The 16,548-nt window shown below is 44.8% G+C and overlaps 1 protein-coding gene across 2 annotated transcripts in view; it reads right to left on the reverse strand.

The window, feature by feature from the left end:
- Positions 1 to 655: 655 nt before the first annotated feature.
- P2RY2 (purinergic receptor P2Y2) overlaps positions 656 to 16,548 on the reverse strand; it is a 65,399-nt gene continuing 49,506 nt past the window's right edge. The window contains exon 3 of one of the 2 annotated variants that reach the window (XR_015744234.1): positions 656 to 2,457. The gene's annotated coding sequence lies outside the window, so the exon portion shown is untranslated. Of the gene's footprint in view, positions 2,458 to 4,271; positions 4,400 to 16,548 lie in introns of those variants that run through there. The other variant, XR_015744235.1, reaches the window with a different exon arrangement.

Below are 16,548 nucleotides of genomic sequence, written 5' to 3' on the forward strand. Positions count from 1 at the left end.
TTTAAGTTTTCTGCATTGTTTTGGTGGTTCCTGACAGTGTCCTTTTGGGGGTGTACTTTCCTCACTCTTTTTGAAAGCCTCTAGTGCAGAGGTGGTATTCAGCTGGTTCTGACCAGTTCTGGAGAATTAGTAGCGGAAATTTTGAGTAGTTTGGAGAACCAGCCAATCCCACCTCTGACTGGCCCTGCCCCCATCTCTTCTCTGCCTCCCATTGAGTCCCAGCTGATTGGCTGGGTTTACTTTGGTTGCCCTGCACAGGAGAACGGAGCTGGAAAGCAGGTTAGTGGTGTGGAGAGGGAAATGGGGATTTTATAGTATTCTTTGCCTGCCATGCCCACTAAGCCACGGGCACCAAGCCACGCCCACAGAACTGGTAGTAAATTTTTTGGAATCTCACCACTGCAGAGGTCTATGATAAAGGGACTATATATTTAGCTTTGCATGTATTGACAGCTGCAAGGATTGTATTTGCGCAATATTGGAAAAATGAGAACACTCCACCAGATATAGGACATAATTCAGAAAATATTAGACTGTGCAGGGATGGATAGATTGACATTAAAAATGAAGGACAAAGAAGACACAGAATATTGCTCAACGTGGAATAGATTTTACGAGTGGTTAGAGATAAACTAGGCAAAGAAAGATTACTATTATGTATGAATTCAATATATGGAGGGTTTATAATGATAAACATATTGGTATAATTAACAGGATTACAAATAAGAGAAATCTAGTTAAAATTATTCTATTAGACTATTATTATTGTTATTAGCGTACATGTTAATATCTGTGTTTGTTTTCTATTGCTTTTTTGCAAATGATGCGTGCTGACAATACACTGTATTCAAAATGTTTATGAATTAAAATAAAACATATAGTGGAAAAAAAAAAGCGGGCGCGGGGGCTGGAAATGAGTTTTTCCTCCTTGGCTGGCGTTGAAAATACTTCTGTTTCTGACCGCAGCGTTAATTCTCCTGATCTCTCTTAATCTTCTCTTTTCTTCTTTATGATATTTTCCCCTTTTCTCTGAAAGGAACCCATTTATATCAACAGAAGCAGATAGGTAGAATTAAAGGACAGCGTTCAAGTTAAATCACGAAGTGCGGGGAATTCCTATTTCCTAGGAATCAAACCTAACGGTTCTGGCAAAGATGAAAGCAGAACTTTGGTCTTTTGAGAATTGGAAATTTGGGGGAAAATGGAAGATCTGTCATCAACTCTTTGACAGGAAGCAAATTGATTTGAGGAGTTTTTTCATCCCGCCATCAGATCAGGCAGATCAAAAAAAGGGAGAACTTCAGAGCTGCTACAGAAATAAGTTCTCCTTCTTCATAAATTTACAAATGATGTGAGGCACACATATGTGCAGTGACGTCAGTTTGCCTGTGGCTCGCATGCCGGCACAAATGGCTCCGCATGCCACCTGTGGCACGCGTGCCATAGGTTCGCCATCACGGCCCTGCACCAATTTCTGACAAATGGGAGTCCAATCTCTTCTTATGGGATCAATTTCTATAAAACATACCTATAAAAATACTTACACCTTTAAAACACCTACACCTATAAAAATAGGTAGTCCCCAACTTACAGCCATTTGTTTAGTGACAATGACACTGAAAAAAGGCGACGTCTAGCAAAGATGATTAATATTTATGTACATATGTAAATTTGTATTTTTTGTTATGTATGCACCACGTTCATTGTTTATGTTTTTTCTCTCTTTGTTGTTCATTAATAAAATTATTTATTTAAAGAAAAGGCGACTTGTGGCCGTTTTTCACACTTACGACCATTACAACATTCCTATGGTCACAGGATCAAACTTCAGATACTTGTCAACTGGCATGTACTTATGACGGTTGCAATGTCCAGAGGTCACGTGGTCCTCTTTTGCCACCTTCTGCCAAGCAATGTCCATGGGAAGCCGGATTCACTTAACAACTATGTTACTCAGTGGTGGGATTCAGCCGGTTCACACTGGTTCAGGAGAACCGTTTGTTAACGTTCTGAGCAGTTTGACAAACCGGTTGTTGGAAGAACTCATTAGGGCAGAGATCCGGTTATTAAATTATTTGAATCCCACCACTGGCGTTACTTCATGACTGCAAGTGATTTGCCTAAGACCCGGGCCAAAAAAAGGTCGTAAAATGAAGCAAAGCTGACTTCACAACTGCCTCGCTCAGCAGCTGAATTGTGTGGTTACGCTCTGAGGACCACCTAGTAAGATACCCTTGACTTGGATCCAGGTTTTTGTTAAGGCAGAAAAAGTTCTAGGAGACCTGCATGTCGAGGAAGACATGAATCATTGTGGTTTACATCCGGCTTTGCTATTGTAAGTCAAGGACTTGTCGCTGACGTGGCAGGTCCAAAGTCAACACAAAGCTCTCATTTTCAAGAAGAATTGAGAAATGCTCTATTTGTCTCCGGCTTCACTTCCCACAACAGCACTTGGATCTGTCAGAACATTAAAAAAAATATATTAGATATTAGATTAGATATTACATATTTAGCTTTGAGCTGCGATGGACCTCGGGTTTCAGATAAGGAAGATTGGAGAGAGAGAGAAAGAGAAGAAAAAAAAAGAAATTCAAAGTTCATGTATTTCCTCCTGGCCAGGTAATAGAAGCTGAGTTGTACAGAGGTGTTGTTTGGGTAGAGAAAACAAGAGGGTGTTTGGGTTTATTTACTTGGTTTTAGCTCAGCTGGCAAACTTCCCAAGACTGTTTGGTGTCATGTTTAATGTGCTGGCTTAAAAACCAGGAGACGGTGAGTTCTAGTTCCACTTTAGGCAGGAAAGCCAGCTGGGTGACTTGGGGCCAATCTCCAGGAGACCGTGAGTTCTAGTCCCACCTTAGGCATGAAAGCCAGCCAGGTGAGTTTGGGCCAGTCTTCCTCTCAACCCAACCCACCTCACAGGGCTGTTGTGAGGAAAATAAGAGGAGGAAGGAATGTTAGGTATGTTCACTATCTTGATTAGCTTACCTATATATATATAAAAGTGAAATACCCCTCACACATCATCACAAAATCTCTAGAACTGTAAAGCCTACAAATTTGACATTTGGTCTGTAGATTCATCTTGGCTTCTGGGGGCTCACTAAGAAATGATTCTTCAAAATGACCATCAGAGCATTCGTATTTCGTATATTATTATTATTATTATTATTATTATTATTATTATTATTATTATTATTATTAATAATAATAATAATATTATTAACATGCTCGGATGCTAAGGAGTTCTACTCCCCCTCCCCACCCGAAAAGAAATCTCTTCCAAATGCAAAACACAAGCAGAGGAGTTTCAGTTTCACAGCACCAAGCAGCTTTAGTACAGAACAGTTGAGCTAAGCCACACCCAGGCTCCTTGCTGTCTCCTTTTTGCTCACATAGCAAATACTGCTTCGGTTTCCAAACGGCCCTCCACTCTCTCACACACTGACAGGACGCTAGCCAGATGAATACAGATGGGATGCTGATAGGCAGAGGCAGAATTTTATTCCCCTTATTTTCCTCCCCGAAAACCAAGCCCGACCACATTGTTTCGTTGCGAAAAAAAACGGGTATCCAGCCAGTAGAATAATATAGGTGGAATCAGAAATCGAATAAATGAATAAAGCAAGGAGGACCACCAAGATTCGGGTTCTTCTGAATTTACCACTCCAGCTAGCTCAATAGGTAAAGTCCGTGAAGGGTTTTGGACTAGATGACCTACAAGGTCCCTTCCAACTCTGATCGTTATCTGTTATCTGTTAATGTGTGAAGATCTCTCCATAACCTGGACCTCCAGGTCACCAGTGGTGCCTCCATCAAGGCTGTAACTGGGTCTTTCCACATCACTGGGGGTTGCCCTCTTCTCTTTCCTTCCAGCTTTTCCCGAATTAAATCCCTCTCCAGGGAGCTGTTTTCTTCACATCATGCGTCCGAAGTAGGGTAATTTGGATATGGTCATTTGTGCCTCGCGGGAGAAAACCTGGGTTGATTTGTTTGAAGATCACGTTTTCCTTGTCTGCCCACAGCAAGAAATCAATAAAAGGTCCAATGTGTAAAAACCTTCAGCAAAGGATTTTTGGAGCAATAACTATGGGATGGAGGAAGGTTGTAAAATTAAGAATGAGTCACTCGATGCCGCCCTGTGATTGGCGATCAGGCACAGATCATCGATCAGTGGGCTGATGGAATTCCTTTCCACGTGGTGTGAGCAAGAAAATAAAATAAATTCAGGAACAGAGGGAGAAGAAATAAAACACATATAGTCCTCGACTTACAACGTCAGTGGAGATTCTCAGTCTTCCAGGTCACGGTCGTCCCAAAGATGCTTTTTTCAAAAGGCAACTGGAATTTGGTTTTTTTTCTTAAAGCGGTTTCGCTTCTCATCCAAGAAGCTTCTTCCGTTCTGACGGAATGGTGGAGAATGGAAGGAATAGATTTAAAGCCAGAAACATTCTTGTTAGGGAAAACTACCAGAAAACTATAATAAAGGGAATACATACATAATATTACCTATTTTGACAGCAGCCGGAATTGTATTTGCACACTATCGGCAATATGAAAATACCATTTTAATATATGCTAGATTGTGTGGAAACGGACAGATTGACATTAAAGATAAAGAACAAGGCAGATATAAAATCTTCCCTAACGTGGGTTTAGTTTTACCAATGGTTAGATAATAGAGGTAGAAATGAGAAGATATAAGATTATTAATATGTATAAGAAAATGATGAATAATGCTTTATATATATATATAAATCAACAAAATTATTGCAATTATTATTATGTATAAATAAATTGACTCAGACAGTAAATACCCTCGGGGTGGGATTCAAATTTTGTAATAACTGGTTCTGTGGGCATGGCTTCTTCTTCTTCTTCTTCTTCTTCTTCTTCTTCTTCTTCTTCTTCTTCTTCTTCTTCTTCTTCTTCTTCTTCTTCTTCTTCTGTTCTTCCTCCTCCTCCTCCTTCCTCCTCTTCCACCTTTTCTTCTTCCTCTTCCTCTAATTCTTCTTCCTCTTCTAATTCGTCTTCCTCTAATTCTTCTAATTCTTCTTCTGCTTCTTCTTCCTCCTCCTCCTTCCTCTTCTGTTCTCTTTCTTCTCCTCCTCCTCCTCCTTCCTCCTCCTCTTCTCTTCCTTTCCTTTTCTTCTTCTCTTCTTCTCTTCCTCTTCCTCTAATTCTTCTTCTTCTTCTTCTTCTTCTTCTTCTTCTTCTTCTTCTTCTTCTTCTTCTTCTTCTTCTTCTTCTTCTCTCTTTCTTCTTCTCCTCTTCTCCTCCTCCTTCCTCCTCCTCCTCCTCCTCCTCCTCCTCCTCCTCCTCCTCCTCCTCCTCCTCCTCCTCCTCTTCTTCTTCTTCTTCTTCTTCTTCTTCTTCTTCTTCTTCTTCTTCTTCTTCTTCTTCTTCTTCTTCTTCCTTCTTCTTCTTCTTCTTCTTCTTCTTCTTCTTCTTCTTCTTCTTCTTCTTCTTCTTCTTCTTCTTCTTCTTCTTCTTTTCTGCAGCAAACCTCCGCCCCAAATTTTTTGGGCCTTCTGAGCCCAAAACACCCCTGGGGGGTGTTTTTGCTCCCAGGAAGCTTCCCTGGGGCTCTGGAAGGAACAAAAAACAGAATATGGGGAGGTGCATAGCATCCCCCTGCACTCCATTTTGGGGCCTTCTCTGGGCCTCCTGGAGGAATGGTTTTGAAGGCTTTCTTGGGGCTCAGGAGGGCAAAGAACAGAGGGGTGTGTGTGCTGCGCCCCGCCTCCATTTTTTTGCCTTCCTGGGCCTCAGGTGAAGCAGGAAGGAGGCAAGGGGGATCCTGGCACAGTTGATCATCGAAACAGCTGATCGTCGGGCGTGGGGAAAAAAAGAAAGAAATGCCTTAAGGAGTGATCGGGGAAGGATGCAGTCAGGGATGTCGAGCATGTGCGCAATGTCACACATGTGCGATAAGGACTGACTGGGCGGGTGGAGGGGGGGGGCGGGCAGACAGGGGCACGATTTGCCAGTTTTCCGAACGGCGCAGAATCATAACAACCGGTTCTGTAGAACCGGTCCAAACCGGTAGAATTGCCACCCCTGGTTAGATAACAGTGGTAGAAATTAGAAAGATGATTATGATGTATCAACGATGAATGATTATTATCCTTACATATAAATCAACAAAATTATTACAATTATTATTATGCGTAAGTAAATTGACTCAGACAATACTCTGTTCATTAAGCACTGGGCCGCTAACGGTTTGCAGCGGTTCGAGTGAAACGGTTGCTAATATTTATTGCCAATTCGGCAAACTGGCAAATCCCAGTTCCAGAAGGCTGGAAACGGGCCTGTTTCTGGCCTCCAGAGCCTGGGAAACCATTTTTGCCCTTCAAGGAAAGCCTCCGGAGCCCAGGGAGGTCCAAAATGGCCTCCCATGGCCCATTTTCACTCCCAGGCCAGGCTGGTGCAGGAGGCCAACTAGGTCACGCCCAGCCAGCAACCAGGCCGAGAACCAGCTGCTAATTTTTTTGAAGCCTACTCCTGCTTATGTCTATTTAAAGTAAAAAGGCATAAATAAATATGTAAAAAAGGAAAAGGAAAGTGGATCACCAGAGTTTTTTCCAGCACTCCCTGGATCTGGAGACCTGCTTTGGACTGTTTTAGGCAAACCACCCCTTTTTCCTGAATAGTCATGAGAAATGTTGGGATAATCACAGTCGTGATTCAGGGACCCTGCAGGATGTGGCTGGTCCTTTTGCTGACCCCCCCCCAAAAAATCAGAGTGAATTTGCTATGTTTTGTCAAGGTCTGGAAATACTCAACTTTTCCCCTCCTCTCAAAATAACAAATGAAAGAAGCTTTGTAGTGGAGAATTATGACCGTTTCTGCCCAGACAGAAAGCTGATTAACACCATTTGTGACATACACTTAACCCGTTTCCTGAAAAATAAAAGGCCCAGCAAAAAAAAAAACAACCCGAAAAAAATCAAACATCTGGATTCAGACAGGACAATGAAACACAAATAAACCTCAAGGCGTTAGTTTTCCCCACAAGCTAAGCCACAGGAAAGCTAACAAAGGATAAATTAAGCTAATGACGTTTGGTAATGCAGTGACTAGATTTGTAGCAACCATGGTTAAACATGTGTGTTAAAATGACACTGGTTATTTTCTTTTAATGTAAGGATCGACAGCTACGACAACTTTATAATCTATCTGTCTATCTGTCTATCTGTCTATCTCTCTATCATCTCTCTATCGTCTCTCTTTCTCTTTCTCTCTCTCCATTCACCTATCCATCCATCCATCCATCCTTCCTTCCATTTCTCTCCCATCCATCCGTCCGTCCGTCCATCCATCTTTCATCTCTCTCTCAATCATCTATCTATCTATCTATCTATCTATCTATCTATCTATCTATCTATCTATCTATCTATCTTCTTTCTCTCTCAATCATCTATCTTTCATCTCTCTCTCTTTCTCTCTCTCCATCCCTTCACCCATCCGTCCATCCATCCATTCATCCTTCCGTCTATCTATCATCTATCTTTCATCTCTCTCTTTCAATCATCTAACTTTCAAATCTATCTATCTATCTATCTATCTATCTATCTATCTATCTATCTATCTATCTATCTATCTATATCATCTATCTATCTCCTATCCCTCTCTCTATCTCTCTCCATCCATTCACCCATCCATCCATCCATCCATCTATCATCTATCATCTATCTTTCATCTCTCTTTCAATCATCTATCTCTCTTTCAAATCAATCTATCTATCTATCTATCTATCTATCTATCTATCTATCTATCTATCTATCTATCTATTTATCTATCTATCAATAAAATCTATCTATCGCCACCTAACGAATCTACTATCCAAAGCTACTCTCTCCCAGCAAATGGTTGCAAAAGGATCGGAGGCGAACAACCTTGGCTCTCCCCCACCGGTGTAGCCTTGTATTGCTGTGTCTGGTTCGTGTCTGTGAGATTAAATATGAGAATCTTTTCTCTTGCAACATCGAATTGGTTGAAGAAGTTGAGCAGGTCAAGGGCTGGAGTGGAACCACCCTCAGAGTAAGGAGGAATTTCCTGACCAGAGCAGATATTAAGCAAAGGATCAGCTTGCCTTCAGGAGTCAAGGGAGAATGGCAAGGGTTGGTCTAGAGAACCTCTAAGAACCCTTCCAACCTTATGATTCAGTTCTATTCCTGCCTCTAACATGGTTCAACCCCTTTGCTATTACTGACTTTGCTTCTTCTATGTTTAGACCCACAAAACATGGAAGCTTTTCCTTATTTTAACACCATTTTCCCCCTTGAAATGAGGTCCTTCCTAAGCGCCATAGAGTCTGCATTCACACAATTAGCTCAGCAAGGAATATAGGCTGCGTTCCCACATGCGAACCCTCATCAATGTGAACTTGGTTTATGTTCTTTGCAGCTTAGTGTGTGCAAACCTATCCTGTGTTCTTAGTTACATTCAGTACCTTGTGCAAATCCAGATAATTCACTATGTAGGTTTTGCCTTGTTTTCTTCTTCTTCTTCTTCTTTTTCTTCAGCGTTTGTCTCGCGCTCGGGCGAGGTCCGCTAATGTCCTTGAGTACTGCTTCCACACCTCTCTGTCTGCCACGTGTGTCGGGTCTGCCTTCGCGATCTCTAGATCGGCCTTGATCGTGTCCATCCAGCGTTGTTTAGGTCTACCACGCGGTCTCGCTCCTCCGACAGTCACCTTCATTACAGATTTGATGATGGATTCTTCCTTGGCGCGGCTCACGTGGCGAACCATCGTAGCCGGGACTGCCTCATGACCGTGGGGATGGGCACGACGTTGAACCGCTTCACGCACTTCTTCGTTCCTGACGCGATCGAGTAGGGTGAGGCCACCGACCATCGGAGCATTCGCATCTCCATTATCTGGAGTCTGCTTTCGCTTCTTTGGTCGTCGGCCAGCACTCTGCGCCGTGATATGGCCACGGGCGCACCACAGAGTTATAGATTTTCGCCTTCAGGCGCATCGGCATCTTCTTGTCACAGAGGACGCCCGTGACGGACTTCCATTTGCCCCACGCTGCATTGATCCTGGCTGCCACCTCAGTTTGTAGTAGGCCTTCTTCCCCAAGAGTAGTTCCCAGGTACTTGAAGGTGGAGGCGCGCGTAGCTCCTGCCCGTTCACGTGGATGGAGCCTGTCATTTCATTATCAGTGGTCAGGTAAGCCTGTCATTTCATTATCAGTGGTCAGGTAAGGTTTTGCCTTGTTTTATCAACCACAATTGCGGCCGGCAACTTGGTCATTAAGTGAAGAATTCACTAAGTAAAACCTGCTTATGATCTTAACTTCAGCTTTTTTTTCTTTCTTTACAAAGCTTGTAAATGTAGATGTAACGTAAATGTTGGACAAGATGACCTACAAGGTCCCTTCCAACTCTGATTATCTAAATCTGTTTTGGTCTAAATCTAAATCTGTAAGGATGGGCCATAAAGTTATTTTTTCCATCGCCGTTGCAACTGCAAGCCATCACTAAACGAGGCAGTTGGTATGTAAGGACCCCCTGTAGCTTCATATATTGTGAGAAACTAGTTACAACACGATCCATGTGCTATTTCATTTAGTTCCTCCCTGATGTTTTCTGCAAAAATAGGGGAAAAAAATGTTACTCTGCGTTGTATTTTGGTTTCTGTCCTTGTGTTTTATTATTTTTACGTAGGACATCCTGAGTATAAAGTATGATTAAGATTGTGGATGTAATGGTTGCATTCAACACAAGCAATTAACCTGGTTACTGAATTAACCAGTTTTCTGGGTTTGCTCTATAGAAACAGGCTGAACTTCACCTGTTAAATTCTTCACCTTAATAACAGATCTGTTTATTTGTTAGCAAGGGTGTAGTGCAGAGGTGGTATTCAGCAGGTTCTGACCGGTTCTCCAGAACCGGTAGCGTAAATCCTGAGTAATTCAAAGAACCGGAAAATCCTACCTCTGACTGGCCCCGCCCCCATCTATTTTCCGCCTCCCATTGAGCCCAGCTGATTGGCTGGGTCTTCTTTGGTTGCCCTGCACAGGAGAACGGAGCTGGAAAGCAGGTTAGCGGGGTGGGGAGGGAATGGAGATTTTGCAGTAACCTTCCCCTGCCACGCCCACAAAGCCACCAAGCCACGCCCACAGAACACCACGCCCACCAAGCCATGCCCACAGCTGATTGGCTGGGTTCTTCTTTTGTTGCCCTGCACAGGAGAACGGAGCCGGAAAGCAGGTTAGCGGGGTGGGGAGGGAATGGGTATTTTGCGATATATCCTTCCTCTGCCTCCTCCACCAAACCACGCCCACCAAGCCACACCCACAGAACACCACGCCCACCAAGCCACGCCCACAGCTGATTGGCTGGGTTCTTCTTTTGTTGCCCTGCTTAGGAGAACGGAGCTGGAAAGCAGGTTAGCGGGGTGGGGAGGGAATGGAGGTTTTGCAGTAACCTTCCCCTGCCACACCCACCAAGCCACGCCCATCAAGCCATGCCCAAAGAGCCGGTAGTAAAAAGAAATTTGAATCCCACCACTGGATAGAATCAAGATCCCAGGGAGTGTTAATACCACTTTATAAAGCCTTAGTAAGACCACACTTAGAGTACTGCATCCAGTTTTGGCCGCCACGGTGTAAAAATGATGTTGAGACTCTAGAAAAAGTGCAGAGAAGAGCCACAAAGAGGATTAGAGAGCTGGAGGCTCAAACATACGACGCAAGGTTGCAGGAACTGGATATCTCTGGTTTAATGAAAAGAGGGATTAGGAGAGACAGGATAGCGGTGCCCCAATATCTCCGGGGCCGCACCAAAGAAGAGAGGCAGTCAAGCTACTCTCCAAAGCACCTGAAGGCAGGACAAGAAGCAACGGGTGGAAACGGATCAAGGAGAGAAGCAACTTAGAACTAAGAAGAAATTTCCTGACAGTGAGAACAATTAACCACTGGAACTACTCGCCTCCAGAAGTCGTGAATGCTCCAACACTGGGAGTTTTTTTAAGAAGAGATTTGTCTGAATCGGTGTAGGGTTTTCCTGCCTAAGTAAGGGGTTGGACTAGACGACCTCCAAGGTCCCTTCCAACCCTGTTATTCGATTCTATTCTAAAAATGAGATTAAATCCCAAACCTCCAGCGAGTTAAGGTTACCCCCCGAGACAAAACCACGGGGCCTTTCCAAGATTCGGCTTTGCGGAAGGGCCACGAATGGGGATGGAGAAGTGAAACGAGAGCGGCCGTTTTGGGGTTGGCGGTTGCGGGGAGGGGTCTTCCTGCCCCTTGGGGCTTCCCACTGGCCGAGGGGGTTGGAGCGGCTCAGAAATCAGAGATTGGGGAACCGACTCTTCCGCTTGTGGTCCCCGGCCAGCCGGATCCCACCCAGCCCAGTTGCACTTCCAGGCATCTGTTCTGCCGAGTTTCCCAAATTCTTTACCAGCTTGAGGTTGGTGGGTTGGGGGCTACATTCTTCCCTCCTCTCTTCCTCCCTTCCTTGCCTTCTCTCCTTCCTTTCTCCTCCCTTCCTCCCTTCGCTCCTCCCCTTCTCCTTTCCTTTCCTCTCCTCTCCCTTCCTCCCTTCCTCCCACCCTTCTTTTTCTGTCTTCTCACTCTTCTTTTTCCTTCTTTCCTTCTCCCTCCCTATTTCCTCCTTCATTTGTTTCTTCTCTTCCCTTCCTCTTGTCCCCTCTTCCTCTCTTTTCTGCCTTTCCTCTCTCCTTTCCTGTTTCCTTCCTCTCTCTCATTCCCCTCTTCTCTGTCCCTTCCTATCTTCCTTCCTTCCTTTTCCTTCCTTACTTCCTTCCTCTTTGTCTTTTTATTTTTCTTTCTTTCCTTCCTCTATATTTCCTCCCTCCCTCCCTTTTCTTCCCTTCCTCTCCTCCCTCCCCCTCCTTTCCTGTTTCCTTCCTCTTATTTCCCTCCCTCCCCCTTCCTTTTTTTTTCTTTCTTTCTCTTTTTCTTTCTTTCTCTCTCTCTCTCTTTCTTCTTTCTTTCCTTCCTCCTTCCCTTCCTGTATGTTTCCTCCCTCCCTCCTTTGTTTCTTCTCTTCCTTTTCTCTTGTCCCCCCTTCCTCTCCTTCCACCCTCCTTTCCTGTATCCTCCCTCCCTCATTCCCCTCCCTCCCTTCCCCTCCCTTCCTCTTTTCTTTCTTCCTTCTTTCTTCTTTCTTTCGTTTTCTCTATCTTTCTGTCTCTTCTTCTGTCTCTTTGTTTCTTCTTTCTTTCCTTCCTCCTTCCCTTCCTGTATGTTTCCTCCCTCCCTCCTTTGTTTCTTCTCTTCCTTTTCTCTTGTCCCCTCTTCCTCTCCTTTCTCCCTTCTTTCCTGTTTCCTTCCTCTCTCTCATTCCCCTCCCTCTCTCCCTCCCTCCCTCCTTCCTTCCTTCCCTCCCTCCCTCCTTCCTTCCCTCCCTCCTTCCTTCCTTTCCTCCCTCCCTCCTTCCTTCACTCCCTCCCTCCCGCCCACCGTCCTTCCTTCCCTCCCTCCTTCTTTCCTTCCTTCCTTTCCTCCCTCCCTCCTTCCTTCCTTCCCTCCCTCCTTCCTTCCTTCCTTCCTTCCTTCCTTCCTTCCTTCCCTCCCTCCCTCTCGCCCTCCCTCCTTCCTTCCCTCCCTCCCTCCTTCCTTCCCTCCCTCCTTCCTTCCTTCCCTCCCTCCCTCCTTCCTTCACTCCTCCCTCCCTCCCTCCCTTCCCTCCTCTTCCTTCCTTCCCTCCCTCCTTCTTCCTTCCTTCCTTCCTCCCTCCCTCCTTCCTTCCTTCCTTCCTCCCTCCCTCTCCTTCCTTCCTTCCTTCCTTCCTTCCTTCCCTTCCTTCCTTCCTTCCTTCCTTCCTTCCTTCCTTCCTTCCTTCCCTTCCTTCCTTCCTTCCTTCCCTCCTCCCTCGCCCCCTCCCTCCTTCCTTCCTTCCTTCCTTCCTTCCCTTCCTTCCTTCCTTCCTTCCTTCCTTCCTTCCTCCTCTCCTCCCTCCCTCCCTCCCCTCCCCCTCCTTCCTTCCTTCCTTCCTTCCTTCCTTCCTTCCTTCCTTCCTTCCTTCCTTCCTTTCCTTCCTTCCTTCCCTCTCTCTCCCTCCCTCCCTCCCTCCCTCCCTCCCTCCCTTCCTTCCTTCCTTCCTTCCTTCCTTCCTTCCTTCCTTCCTTCCTTCCTTCCTTCCTTCCTTCCTTCCTTCCTTCTTCCCTCCCCCTCTCGCCCTCCCTTCCTTCCTTCCCTCCCCTCCCTCCCTCCCTTTCCTTCTTTCCTTCCTTCCTTCTCCTCCCTCCCTCCCTCCCTCCCTCCCTCCCTCCTTCCTTCCTTCCTTCCTTCCTTCCTTCCTTCCTTCCTTCCTTCCTTCCTTCCTTCCTTCCTCCCTCCTCTTCCTCCTTCCTCCCTCCTCCCTCCCTCCCTCCCTCCTTCCTTCCCTCCCTCCCTCCTCCTCCTCCTTCCTTCCTTCCTTCCTTCCTTCCTTCCTTCCTTCCTTCCTTCCTTCCTTTCCTCTCTCCCTCCCTCCCTCCCTCCCTCCCTCCCTCCCTCCCTCCTTCCTTCCTTCCTTCCTTCCTTCCTTCCTTCCTTCCTTCCTTCCTTCCTTCCCTTCCTTCCTTCCTTCCTTCCTTCCTTCCTTCCTTCCTTCCTTCCTTCCTTCCTTCCTTCCTTCCTTCCTTCCTTCCTTCCTTCCTCCCTCCCTCTGCCCTCCTCCTTCCTTCCCTCCCTCCCTCCCTCCCTCCTTCTTTCCTTCCTTCCTTTCCTCTCTCCCTCCCTCCCTCCCTCCCCCTCCCTCCTTCCTTCCTAACACGTTCTTCTATATGGCACAGATTTTAGGATACTTTGCCCCATTAGCAAATCCTTCTTATACATCCTTATTCTTCTTTTTTTGTGTATATATTTGTTCTGATTAATACGTCGCATATACAGCCAGTTTTCCTCCACTTCGTTTTACACGCAGGGAGCTGATGTTCACCGTGGGAGATGACAACCCCTGGGTTCTTCTTACACTTTCTAGTTTTTCTAAAATATTCCCATGTACAGCTAAGCAGGGCTGAGGGTTTTTTTGCCTTTAATTTAGCTTCTTCATTGCTGCCCCTTGGTGGCGGATCTGGTCTCTAAAAGCTCTGAAACTCTGAAGAGTGAGTGGATTTAGACACCAAAAACTCCCGGTTGCTTCCTTAATCCTTCCTTCCCCTTAAGGTCTTTGGTGAGGCGGCGAGGGTGAAGACCCACCTCCGAGAAGATCAAATCAGGTCACCATCCTTAAAAAACATCAACAATAGGATCGAAAAGGGAAGAACAGGAAATCCTAGGGAAAAGTTCTTCAGATAACAGATCATCAGAGTTGGGAGGGACCTTATAGGTCATCTAGTCCAACCCACCGCCCAAGCGGGAGACCCTACACCATTCTTTTTTCTTCTTCTTTTAAGTCAAGAGAAAAATAAATTCCTCTTACACATGGAGTCACAAAATTAAAATAACCTTGAAGTTCTTGTCTGGTTGAGGAAATCTGTGAGTATACAACATTCCTGCTCAAAATTCTGTTTAAAATCCATCAATACGTTTGATAATCTCCACCAATTTTACTTCAAAAAACAAAAAAAACCAGGTGCAACCCATCCAACTGGTTCAAGGCAGAAGAAATTTTAATTTGGGGTTCATTTTTGCCAAATTGTCAGGCATACTTAATCTGTTTGAGGATTCCTTACTCCATTCCGTCCATGTTGTTATGTGGTCAAGCATTTTGGAGTCGGTACATGAAACATATAAAAACTTAGTTAAAACCTCCTCTGTGGTTTTGAATTGGTAACCCCACCACCAAATTCTTTTCCCACATACAGATAGCCCTCGATTTAAAACAGTTCATTGAGTGACCATTCAAACAAACAGTGGCGCTGAAGAAAGTGACTTATAACTATTTTTTCCCACTTAAATGACTGTTTCAGCATTCCCCATAATCCTGCGAATCGAAATTCGGATGCTTGGCAACTGACTCACTCTTATGACCATTGCTGGGGTTACGTGGTTCCCCTTTTGTGACCTCCTGACAAGATAAAGTCAATGGGGAAGCCTGATTCACTTAACAACCAGGTTACTAACTTATTAACTGCAGTGATTCAATTAACAACAATGGCAAAGGAGGTTGTAAAATGGGGCAAAATTCAGCTGTTTTACTTAACAACAGAAATGTTGGGTTCAATTGTGGCCATAAGTTGAGGACTACCTGTGTGGTTAGTTGAGCTGTTCCAACAGGGCAGAGAGGAACACTAAGATAATATACGTAACTAGCTAGATACCCGTGCTTCGCTACAAAATTATGTGGCCGGGCTTAGTTTTTGGGGAGAAAAATAAGAGGAAAAAAATTCTGCCTCTGCCTACCAGCCTCCATCAGCATTCATCTGGCTAGCGTCCTGTCAGCGTGTGAGAGAGTAGAGGGATGTTTGGAAACTGAAAGAGTATTTGCTGTGTGAGCAAGGAGGAGACAGCAAGGAGCCTGGGTGTGGTTTAGCTTAACTGTTCTGTACTAAAGCTGCTTGGTGCTCTGAAACTGAAAGTGAAATTCCTCTCCTCTGCTTGTGTTTTGCATTTGGACTAGATTTCTTCTCAGGTGGGAAGGGGGAGTAGAACTCCTTAGCATCAGAGCGTGTTAATAATAATAATAATATAGGAAATACTCTAAATGCTCTGATGGGTCATTTCGAAAAATCATTTCTTCATGAGCCCCTAGAAGCCAAGAGAAACCTACGGGCCAAATTTCAAATTTGTAGGCTTTACGGTTCTGGAGATTTTGTGATGGTGCGTGAGGGGCATTTCGCTTGTGTGTGTGTATATATATATGTATACACGTGTATATATATATACATGCATACATACTTAAGACCGCAACTGAGAACCCCAAACACAAGGCAATTTTTAAGTGGGTTGCGCCCGATTTTATCATCTATTTTTGCCATGTTTTTTAAGCGAATCATGTCAGTTGTTAAGTGAAACACACACAGTTGTTAAACAAATCTATTGTCCCCGTTAGTGGTGGTGGGAAGCTCACTGGGAAGGTCGCAAATGGGGATCATGTGACTCCAGGACGCTGCGACCGTCATAAACATGAGTCTGTTTTCCAAGCGTCTGAATTTTGATCCTGTGACCGTTGGGGAACGGATGCTGCAACAGTTGTAAGTGTGAGGACCTGTCAGAAGTCTTTTTTTTCCCCTTCAGGACGGTTGTAAATTTGAATGGTCACTAAGTGAACCATTGTAAGTCAAGGATTGCCTCTAGGTATAACAAAGTCCTTTGTCCAGATTAACATTCGGTTACTGCAATGGTCAGTTGCCCTTTGAATTGATATGATTCCACTATTTTGCAGCTTAGCGATGGTCAAAAGAGCCGAGATGGTGGCTGCAACAATTAAAACCTGAGGTGAAGTTTTGACGGTGCCATTGCAGCCGCCATCTTGACTTTTTTGACTGCCACTGCCTCTGCCCCCATTCAACTCCTTCTGATTAATAACATCTTTATTTGAATAATCACCAGCTGCTTTTCCTCCTTCCCAGCAGAGTGCATTTTTTAAAAGAAAAAGACAAAAGACACCAAAAAAAAAAAAAAGACCAAAAAGCCCCAACAACAA

The sequence above is a fragment of the Pseudonaja textilis genome, chromosome 7 (assembly GCF_049901715.1).
Source record: "Pseudonaja textilis isolate UNSWEBS1 chromosome 7, rPseTex1.2, whole genome shotgun sequence".
NCBI classification, from domain to species: domain Eukaryota; kingdom Metazoa; phylum Chordata; class Lepidosauria; order Squamata; family Elapidae; genus Pseudonaja; species Pseudonaja textilis.